Genomic DNA, 11,511 nt, shown 5'->3' on the forward strand with positions numbered 1-11,511 from the left:
ATTTCAGAGAGAGACAGAGACAGACATTTCAGAGATCTCAATGAGATTTCAGAGAGACAGACATTTCAGACAGAGATTTCAGAGAGAGCTCTCTGAAATATATATATGAAATATATAGTATATTTCAGATATTAATCATTTGTTAGAGTAGTAAATGGCAAAATTTTCTTTCAGTATGTTGTCTCTTTATGCTGTTATTCTCCCCTTTACTGTGCATAGCCATAACCAGTATTGGTCCTTGATATTATTTGCTGTGCTCGGAGTATGTTTTAGAGTCACTGCCTCTCACCACGGCCCTCACAGGCAATGGCAGCTGGGATCCCCTGCGTGGAGTGAGGTGGCTGTAAAATAAAGCTAAGCAAAGGAAGGCATCAATGCCACATGACACAGGAAGTAACTGTAGAAAGTGGAGATGGGATGGCTCTTAGGGGTCGAGCTTCCACACTGGAAGGGGAGCATGAGAGCCCAGGTTTGGTTTATTCACATTGGGGAACAGCAAAGGTTTTGCCATAGAATGTTCTTTGGCCACTTAAGGTAGGAGGTGGGCTGTCCAGGCCCAATGGGTGATGCCCAACTCCAGGGCCACCAGAGCAGCCTCCCTGGCCCAGCAAAGACTGAGGTCCCTGCTCTGCATAATCCATTAAGTGGGAGGAGCCACGAAATCGCTTGCAAACCCAAACCAGAATCCCCTGGGCTCAGGGTAGCTCCCCACACCTGCCTACTCCAGTGCTTCCCTGAGGTTTTATTTTATCAATTTTAAAGTTCTGGGGTGTATTCTCTGGTCTTCAGTCCAGTTGACATTGACCTGTGAATATTCCGTTTTCCCAGCATAACTTGTTAACGAGGATTTCTTCTCTCCATACTTTGGAGCCTTTGTCAATAATCAACTGAAGTAAATTCTGTAGGTCTCTGTAGCTTGTATCGTCTCCCTGGTCTCTGTGTCTCCTCCCAGAAGGACTGTTTCTCTCCCTATGGTGCGGTCATAGAATTTGAAGTCGGGAATAGTGAGGGCTCTGGGTTGACGATCTACAGAATTTACAGGGTTCCAGAACTACTGCTTCCTTTTCTGGGGTTTTATTATTTTTGTAAATTTGCTTGTAGTGCTATTTCTTATCTTTGCTAAGACTTGTAATGAATCATTTTAAGTTATTTGAAATAGAATGAATTTTCTGATGTATTTCTCAATAGATTTATTATTTTGGCCAAAGGTTTTGATTATTTATTTATTCTGCAACTTTTCTGAATTTGTTCATCAGCTCTAAAATTCTTCTGGTGAAAACTGTACAATTTTCTAAAGTTTAAATCATAATTTGCAAACAGAGATAATTTGTCTTTTTAAATTATTTAGTTGCAGATGAACTTTATTTTTATGTGGTGCTGAGGATTGAACCCAGTGCCTCACTCATGCAAGGCAAGCCCTTTACCACTGAGCTACAGCCCCAACCCCTTTCTTTACTATTTGTAACATTTTATATCTGCTTCTCTATAGAATAATTTGAGAAGCATTATGTTAATTCCTTCTTAATGATCCAGTATTTAGTATTAAATTCCTGTTGTATAGAACTGGTTTATTTTTTTGAAGGTTTCATATTACTGCTGCAATTGCATTCTTTTTTAAAAAATTTTTTTGAGGACCTTTATTATTTCTTTTATACATGACAATAGTGAAATGCATTATATTCATAATTATCCATTCACACTACAGTTCTTCATAACTCTGTATATAAAGTACGTTCATAGCAAATTATGCCATTATACATGAGCTCTTGATTTTTTTTGCATTACAATTTTTAATACACCTTTATAATACAATTTATCATCTGTTTTTATATAAGGTATGCCGACACCAAATTCAAATCTTCATATGTGAATTTTGTATAATGATGAGCATATCCTTCCACCATCCTTGCTATTCCCCTTCTCCCTCCCTTTCCCTCCCACCCCTATTCCCTACCTAGAGGTAATCTTCCTCCCCACCCAACTTTGAGTTACCCCCTTATATCAGAGAAAACATGTGGCATTTGTTTGGGATTGGCTAACTTCACTTACCATTATCTTCTCCAACAGCATCCATTTACCTGCAAATGCCATGATTTTGTTCTTTTTTAGTGCTAAGTAATATTCCATTGTGTATAAATGCCACATTTTTTAATCCATTCATCCACTGAAGGACATCTAGGTAGGTTCTATAGTTTAGCTGTTGTGAATTGTGCTGTGTCCCTGTAGTATGCTGTTTTTAGGTCCATTGGGTATAGTTCAAGAAGACGGATAGCTGGATCAAATGGTGGTTCCATTCCCAGCTTTCCAAGGAATCTCCATACTGCTTTCCAAATTTGTCACACTAGTTTGCAGTCCCACCAGTAATGTATGAGTGTACCTTTTCCTCACCAACACTTATTGTTTGTCTTCATAATAGCTGCCATTCTGACTGGAGTGAGATGGTATCTTAGAGTAGTTTTGGTTTGCATTTCTCTGACTGCTAGAGATGATGAGAATTTTTTCAGATATTGATTGATTGTATATCCTCTTAGAAATGTCTGTTCAGGTCCTTGGCCCAATTATTGATTGGATTATTTGGTTGTTTGGTACTTATCTTGTTGAGTTCTTTATATATACTAGAGATTAGAGCTCTGATGTGTGAGAGGTAAAAAAAAAAAAAAAATACTGTTCCCAGGATGTAGGTTCCCTGTTCACCTCAGATTATTTCTTTTGCTGAGAAAAAAACTTTAGTATGAATCTATCCCATTTGTTGATTCTTGGTTTTTAATTCTTGTGCTATAGGTGAAAGACCTTTATTATTTTTTAAATTCATTTTTTAATGTGGTGCTGAGGATTAAACCCAAGGCCTCATATATGCTAGGCAAGTGCTCTACCACTGAGCCATAACCCCAGTCCTGCTTTTTATTTTTATTTTGGGTTTTTCAATCTACCTGCTTCAATTTTGGTAGATTATATACACTTATGCATTTAATCGTTTCTTCTAGATTTTCCAATGTACTTCAATATTCCAGTAGTCCCTGATAATCCTCTGAATTACATTGGTTTCTTTAGGAAGAGCTCCACTTTCCTGATTTTAAGAATTAAATCTTCTTTTGATTTGCTTTGAAATGAAATGAAAAAAAAAAAAACCTTTAGACAAAGAACCAATTGTTTCTTCACCAGTCATTTGTATTATTCTTTCATTCTCCATTTTCTTAATTTTATTTCTGATTTTTATTCTTCCCTTGTACTAATTTATGGAATAGTTTACCTTTGTGTTTTTAATAAGGATGAGGTTTTTTTGTAGTATTTTGCATTTTTCTTGCTGTTGCTTTCTTATTTCAGGCTATAATGGCCTGATAACATACAAGGCGTGAAGTCTCCATGTTCATATTTGTTAGATTGTATCTAAGGTCATAAATGACTTCCTATTTTGGAGACAGTTTCATCAACAGGTGGCAATAAAATGTAATTAGCTATTGTTAAAGTATCTCATAGATATTTGTTATGTCCATTTTTTGTATACTGTGCTTTAACTACAGGTCAGTTTTTTTCTTCTAAAATGAGGGCTGATTTTGTAGCAGAAAGGTAAATGTGGGCACGTATAATCAGTTTCACATGATTTCAGGAATTTAGATTAAAAAATGGTGGCAAATCTGTTGGCACTGGATTTTGAGAGGGTGGAGTTGGTAATACAATGATCAAACTGAAAGGTGATAACTGGGTTTGATGACTCACACCTGTGATTCCAGGGAGGCAGGAGGATTGCGAGTTCAAAGCCAGCCTCAGCAGTCAAGTGGTGTCCTAAACAACTTGACAAGATCCTGTGTCCAAGTAAAATATGTTTTAAAAAGCTGGGGTTGTGCCTAAGTGGAGAAGTGCTGGGTTCAATTCCTGGTCCAAAAAATTACAATGATTGTGTAAATTGGAATTTTTCATAAGCACAAATGTGCGTTATTCTTAAAGGCAATCTGAAAATAGCACGTCAGGTTTCTCTATGTGCCACTTATGTGCCAGGATTTGGTTTGCTCCTATAGATGGGCATCCTTACTCTTGTCTCACACAGCTTACTGTCCTTGGGTTGTTTCTGTTTTGTCTTCCCGGCCCGATCTTGTATCTAGGTGTGGTAGGTACAAATGCGGGGATGAGGGAGATCCACTCTGGGCTAATGCAAGAACAAGGAGACTAGAAAGCCCCTGGGACCGAATGCCTTCCGAGATTGAGGACACTGATCAGCAGAGAAATGAGGTTTGGGTTTGACACACAGGCAAATCTACAAAAAGTAGGTGTAAAACAGGATAAGGTTGTGGTCGACCACTTGGTGTTCTTAGCTTGTGTCAAGAAACTAATAATAATAGTATAGTGTTACTTAAGATAGGAGAAAATATCATTTTAATAATAATAAATGGTATAAAACAATGGATATGAGGAGTGACAAACAATGGACATGAAGGAGGGACATAAGAAAGTCTTTTAAAAAGAAATAACCAATATTAGTGAGGTACATTTGTGCTAGGGCTGTGGCTCAGTGGTACAGAAGTTGCCTTGCTTGTGCAAGTACCCGGTTTTAATCTTCAATTTTTTAATGGGGATTAAAAAATACGTTTTTTAAATTTTATTTATTCTAATTTGATATATCAGGCAGAATGCAATTCAGCTAATATTATACTAATAGAGCACATTTTTTTCATGTCTCTGGTAGTACACAAAGTAGAGTCACATCATCTGTTTTAATAAATGTATGAAAGATAATGATATCCATCTCATTCCACAGTCTTTCCTACTTCCTTATCTCCTCTGCCCTATCTAAAGTTCGTCTATTTCTCCCATGCTCCCTTCCATCCCCACTATGAATTAGCCTTTTTATATCAGAGAAAAGTTTCAGTATTTGTCTTATTGGGATTGGCTAACTTCACTTAGCATTATCTTCTCTAACTCCATCCATTTACCTGCAAGTGTCATGATTTTATTCTTTTATTGCTGTGTAATATTCCATTGTGTATATGTAACACATTTTCTTTATAGATGCATCCACTGAAGGGCATCTAGGTTGGCTTTGCAGTTTATTGTGAATTGTACTGCTGTAAACATTGATGTGGCTGTGTCTCTGTAGTATGCTATTTTTAAGTCTTTTGGGTATAATCCTAGAAGAGGGACAGCTGGGTCAAATGGTTGTTCCATTTCTAACTTCCCAAGGAATCTTACTGCTTTCCATATTGGCTGCACCAATTTGCAGTCCCACCAGCAATGTATGAGTGTACCTTTTCCCCACATCCTCGCCAACAGTATTGTTGTTTGTCTTCATAATAGCTGCCCTTCTGACTGGAGTGAGATGATATCTTAGTTGTAAGTTCTGTGTCTAATTCATTTCTTTGCATACAGATGCCAAGGTGTTCATGTTGTGAACAACCAATAAAAAAAAATCATATCATCTCCAGTGAAGTCCTGACTTCTCTTGTGTTTTTTGAGTTTATTTCTAGGTTTTCATTCCACTAATCTCACCTTGCCACATCTCACCTTTTGAGTTACTGTAAGTTCATAGTAAATCTCAGCATCAGATATTTCAGTCCTGTAACCTTATTCTACAGAATTGTTGACCACTCTGTTTGCCTGCCTTCTCCATATAGCCTTTGGAAGCAATTTTTTAATATTTGTGCAACAGGTTGTTAGGATTTTATCATGGTTGTGTTTAATTCATTTATTAGAGTTGTAGATAACTAATATATTAATATTGAATGCTCCTTTCTATGTTTGGTAGTTGTAGGGTCCCCCAATTTACAGGAAGTTGATCAGCAGTATAAATGACATTCTGGGACTTATAAGTGGCATCAGAATTAGGTGAAAGACTCCAAGTTTGAGACATGAACTAGTGACATTTGTGCCAACCAGTGCAAACAATGTTCTTTTTTAAAAATTTTTTAGTTGTTGATGTACTTTTATTCTTTATTTATATGTGGTGCTGAGGATCAGACCTGGTGCCTCACACATGCTAGGCAAGTGCTCTGCCACTGAGCCACAGCTCCAATTTGATTTTCTGCAAATTCACACATTTTCTTCTAGAAAAATAAATTTTAAAGGACATTGTAGGTGAGGACCTTAAACTGACTGCAGCTGTGTGTCTTTTAACTGGTGAGAATTGTGACTCTGGAAGACTAAGTATTTCCTTTCTTTGCAAAAGGGATCTGAGGTATGTGGACTTAACTTTTAGCTGCCCAGAATTGCCTCCCTCACTGCTTAGGAATGAGTCACAGAAGGCCACAGTATTACAGTGAGGGTGCTCCACAGTGTGGAAAATACATTTATTCTAACATGTCAGGATTTTTTTTTTTTTTTTTGCATTTTGTGAACAGTGACTCTAATCATCTACTAACCTGATTTGTCTCATTCCTTTCATGAAATCTTGATACCATGCAATTCCAATTGGCTCAAGTACTTAAATACTTTGCTATTGAAGATTTTTAATTGGTTATTTGTGTAGATGGGGTGATTATGCTCTGATGTCAAGGTAATTCTTCCAATAAAGTAGCTATGTTTAAGTAACTAGGATCCATCCACACGTGGAGTTCCCACATGGAAAACCCGTGTGGACACTTCTGGTGTCTTACTGATCTCATCTTCCTTTTGCACACAGAAATGATGACAGTCCTGTGCCTGTTTTACGAGTAATAATTTTATTATGTATTTCTCAAAGCCATAATTTTCCTTGGTTATATTTCCTTAGTTGTATGAATTTTAAGTAACTTATTGTTACCATTATTTTTCCATTACAATTATATTAAAAGGTCTTTTTTCTTTTATTAACCATTACTTTGCCTCAGTCTTTTGTTTTTTTTTTTTTTTTAAGACAGAGAGAGAATTTTAATATTTATTTTTTAGTTCTCGGCAGACACAACATCTTTGTTTGTATGTGGTGCTGAGGATCGAACCCCGGGCCGCACGCATGCCAGGCAAGCGCGCTACCGCTTGAGCCACATCCCCAGCCCTGCCTCAGTCTTTTGAACACATACATGCTGCTGTCTGGGCCTCTATTGAACCAACTTTATTCACTCGTTGAACTGCTTGTAGAACTTGAAATATTTCAAGTCTGTCTATTCACGAAGTGGAAGAGTCACTTTACATGTCTCCAAATGTTAATATTTTATGAATATTTTACACATTGGGAATGTGTCATAGATCATACTTGATACTAATTCTATTCAGGAGCTCAATCTATCTCACGGATACAAAGCAGAGAGAATTAGCTACCAGACTGTTTTCAAAAGCTTTTTTACCACTCTTTTTGTCTCCCTTGTGCACAATCCCCTCATGAGAATATCTTTGACAAGTCTGATTTGCATCTGGAATGTCCCCCAAATTTCATTGACTGATGGCAGAAGAGTTAGGAGTTGGGCTTTTAATCAGTTCTTGGATTATGGTATATATCCTTCACTTCATTCTGATATGAAATACAATGTTTTTGGACTTCTGTATTTTCCTCTGAATTAGAAAGTATCTTATTACATAATTAAGGTCACTCTCCTACATGACAGTCAGTTCTAACTCTTAATTCAAACTAAAAACTGAATAACAGTTTTGTCCGTGTGCTATTAATCTACCAATTTGTATTTCAGGAGCCATTGACATTCGGGGATGTGGCTATTGATTTCTCTGAGGAGGAATGGGAATGCCTGGATCCTGCTCAGCAGAATTTATATAGAGAAGTGATGTTGGAGAACTACAGCAACCTGGTCTTTGTGGGTGAGCATAAATTTTTTTTTCACTAAAACTTCCTCAGAGTTCTTTCTGAATACGTGTAATGGATTTTCTGTGAAGTTATCTGCCATGGAATGAAAGTCAAGATGGAAAAAGACTGCTCTTTTGAGAGTTGGTGTAAGTTGTAGTTGAATAAGAGGATTTGTAAAATAATACATCAATGGATATTTACAGTTTGGTTTTTTTCTTTATTTTTTCATTGTGTACAGTAGGATCCATGTTATAGACTGGGATTCCTCATATCAGTTAATTGCTTCACAAATTAAGTTATGCATGATTCTTGTTTGTATTGCCAATAATGTTATATGTGCTTTTGCTTGGATAAATATTAAGCCTCTTTTGTCGATGACTTTTGTATTTTATCTTGATTGGCTTTTCATTCTGCCCATGTACATGCAAATTGAAGTTTCCTATATGTAAATGTAAAGGGGATTAATGGCAGTGATACTCCAATGCTGAACTACACCCTAAGCTCCTTTTCACTCATTGTTGGAGAGAGGTTCTCACTAAGTTATTAAGGATGTCTTGAATTTGCAATTCTCCTGCCTCAGACGTCCTAGTAGCTGAGATTACACGCATGCCCATCATTTGTATGTGGATGAGTTTGTTCTTATTTATAGCATAAAGACCACATTATTTTAAATGTAGCTTTGAGAAATGTTGCAGTTCTCTTTATCTTAACTTTCATTGTAGTCAAAACCACACAATAAAACTTACTGTCTCCAAAATTTTAAATATTCAGTAACATTAATTCAAATTGTTATGCAATGTATCTCTAAAAAGTTTACATCTCAAAAAAAATCAATTCTTAGGAAGCAAGGGCTCATTTCTGTCTCCCCATCACAAAAACATTCTTTTTTTCAGAAAGCTTCATTTTTAGTTTAGAGATGTTATATTCATATAATTCTGCAGTATTCTTTCTGTGACATATTTCAGTTAACCAAGTGTACATACATTTTGTAAGATATATAGTTAGAATAAATTCTTTCACTTCAAAGTTCTATAGTTTAATATTCTAAATTGGCTCATCTGTTTATTTCAAGGGATATTTGGTTTGCATCCCCCATGATGGCTCTGTTGAATAACATTGTACAACACTGGTGTTCAATGTTTTTAATTTGCTATTGATGTCAGGGCTTATTACCACACTCACTCAGAACTCTGTCTACCTGACTCCATGTCTGCATTTACAATTGAATGCTGTAACTTTTAGTATTTTTTTTTAGCAGAAAAATATTCTTCTAATTTTATTTGCATTTTGGGGGATATTCATACAATTTAATTTTTCTCTCTGTAAAAGAAAATTTAACGGGAGTTTGATGAATATTACCTGGAGCCTCTAGATAAAATTGAAAGATGTTTATACTAAAAGTTACTAAAAGTTATCTTTCAATTCTTTAACAACAGCATGCCCAAGAGTGTTCAATCAACTGACACATATTTAGGGATTTTTGAACATTCCTATTGACTTCAAATTTTTATTCCATGTTGGTTACAAAGTAACTATCACTTAAATATTTATTAACCTTTAATACATAAAATTTGTCTATCCATCATAATATCCCATTTGTGATTAAGAACAGGGATTCTATTAGTCTACAATAGTTTGAAAATATTTTCAAAGTCTTATGCTTTGCAATTACCATTTTGCTTCACTTTATTTCCCTTTTCACTAAGTGGGGATTGGTGTCTCCTAGGATGACGGTGATTCTTGGTTTTCATTCAACTCTCTCAATGTTTTCTTTGTGTGTGGGGGAAGTAGGATGTTCATTGTGAACGTATTTACTCTTAATTCAGAACCTAGGGAAAGGTTCCTTTTCTCTATTTTGCCTCTTAGAAGATGTTTTACAATTTAAAAAACCTTTATGTCCTGTAACTGTCTTAAACTATGTTTTGTGTACTATAGTTTAGACAGCCCAGGTTTTCTTCAGTCACTTTTGTATGTGTCATTCTTATATCCCTTTGCTTTCAGCATGTGTGTGTACTTAGACTATCCTGTGGAATACACCTACAGTTGTAATTTTTAGAATTCAGATAGCCAAGGTTTGTTTTGATCAGAATTTTGTAATCTTGCATTTGCCAACAACAAAAAAAAAAACCCTAAAAATGAAGAATCTCCTACTCATACTTTGAGTACCAACTTGACTTCACTTTATTTAAAAAATGAATATATTTATGTGTCCTTTCAAAAATTATTATTGTTACAGGTATATATGCCTATCAACAGTTTTCTTTTTATGCTTTTGTCTTTCAAATTCTATTGCAAAATTACATGTTTTGAGACCCATCATTACAATAAAATAGAATTGTTTGTGCCAAGAAATGTTTAGAGTTTCATATGACTTATGTTGCTGTACACACTTACATTTTAGTATGAAGGATTACCTTTTGTACTTTGTGGAGAACAGATCTAGTGTTGAGTAGTGTGTGCATTTTTATGTATTTAAAGTCTTCATTTTCCTTCTCTTTTGAAAGATAGTAGCTGTGAATATTATGTCTTGGTTGAAAATTTTATTCTTTCATCCCTAGAAAATAGCCCTGAATTCCTTTGTGTGTTGTGAAGTTTCAACTAAGAATTTCACAATTATGTAGTTACGTTTCTAGGTGACCCATCTTTTTCTCTTGGATGCTCTCAATAGTCTGAGTTTTAAAACTTGGATTAAAACCTGCAACTTGGAGATAATTGAGCTACTTGGATGTTTTATTTTTCTTGTTTTCTGCAATGTGTTTACTAGTACCAGAAAGAGAACTTCAGGGTGATTTAGCACTTTGCATTTTTTACTTTGAATGGCCTTGAAATTTGGATCCTCTGGCTCAACCTCCTATGTTGCTGTGTACAACCACCCCTGACTCTTTCAGACATTTTCTAAAGAAAGACTTTAAACACACATTGTCTGCTTATTACTATTAACAATTCATGACCAAACTTTATTTTTGTGTGTGTTGGTTTAGTTCAGTAAACTTCTTTTAAATGATAATTTACTATTCCCTTTGAGTAATTCATAACTTAAAGTTGATTTAGCCATCTGTTGGTAAGCAGGAATCCCTTTTTGAACAGTCCCCAAATATTTGCATGTTTCATATTTTTCTTTTTTTTAATGAAACAGAAGAAAGTTGGTAGATTTTTAAAATATATTGTGAAGGAGGAAAGGCTGTGAAACACAATTTATCTTCCACTACTATATTACTCTACATAGGAATGTACTCATCTTGGATACTGTGAACATTAAGATGGTTTGGAAAGTTCTCAAAGTAATTTCCTGCGTACATTTTTATTTGATTTATATATTTCTGCAGTAACGATGGACTTGGATTTAATAATCCACTCCCCTGCTAATATTCCTTTATTGCTGTAATTTCCTATGTTTGCAAAATATGCTCAGTCTCATACAGTAAGTAAACAAGATGGTTATTTTTATTTTTTTCAGCCATGACTTCTCATCATCCTCATGAAATTTTACCAGAGCAAGGAATAAAAGAGAGAGGGGGAAGATATGGAAAGAGTGACCTTGTCTATTTACAACTAAGAAAACAATGGGAAAATATAGGTGAGAGTAAAGTTCAAAAATCATATTATAAGAGACAAAACCAATTAGTAGTCCCTATTTATGATAAAAATTATATTGTCAAAACACACCAGGAACAATTAATATCTGAAAAAAAAATCAATTTATTCCACTTACTTTTGAGGCGCTTTATATGTCTTTAAGAATATACCACAGCCATTTTAAAGACTATATTTCCTCTGAAAGTAAATGTGGAAAATTTGAAAAGAAATAT

At 35.2% G+C, this 11,511-nt stretch overlaps 1 long non-coding RNA gene across 1 annotated transcript in view; it reads left to right on the forward strand.

The window, feature by feature from the left end:
* The window catches only part of LOC308638627, a 47,281-nt gene extending 36,006 nt beyond the window's left edge, over positions 1–11,275 (forward strand). The window contains exons 2-3 of the long non-coding RNA XR_014019891.1: positions 7,590–7,716; positions 11,160–11,275. This is a non-coding gene — a long non-coding RNA (uncharacterized lncRNA). The remainder of the gene's footprint in view (positions 1–7,589; positions 7,717–11,159) is intronic.
* The last annotated feature ends 236 nt before the right edge of the window (positions 11,276–11,511 follow it).

Source organism: Spermophilus citellus, assembly GCF_964194105.1.
Source record: "Spermophilus citellus genome assembly, chromosome: 19".
Lineage (NCBI taxonomy): Eukaryota > Metazoa > Chordata > Mammalia > Rodentia > Sciuridae > Spermophilus > Spermophilus citellus.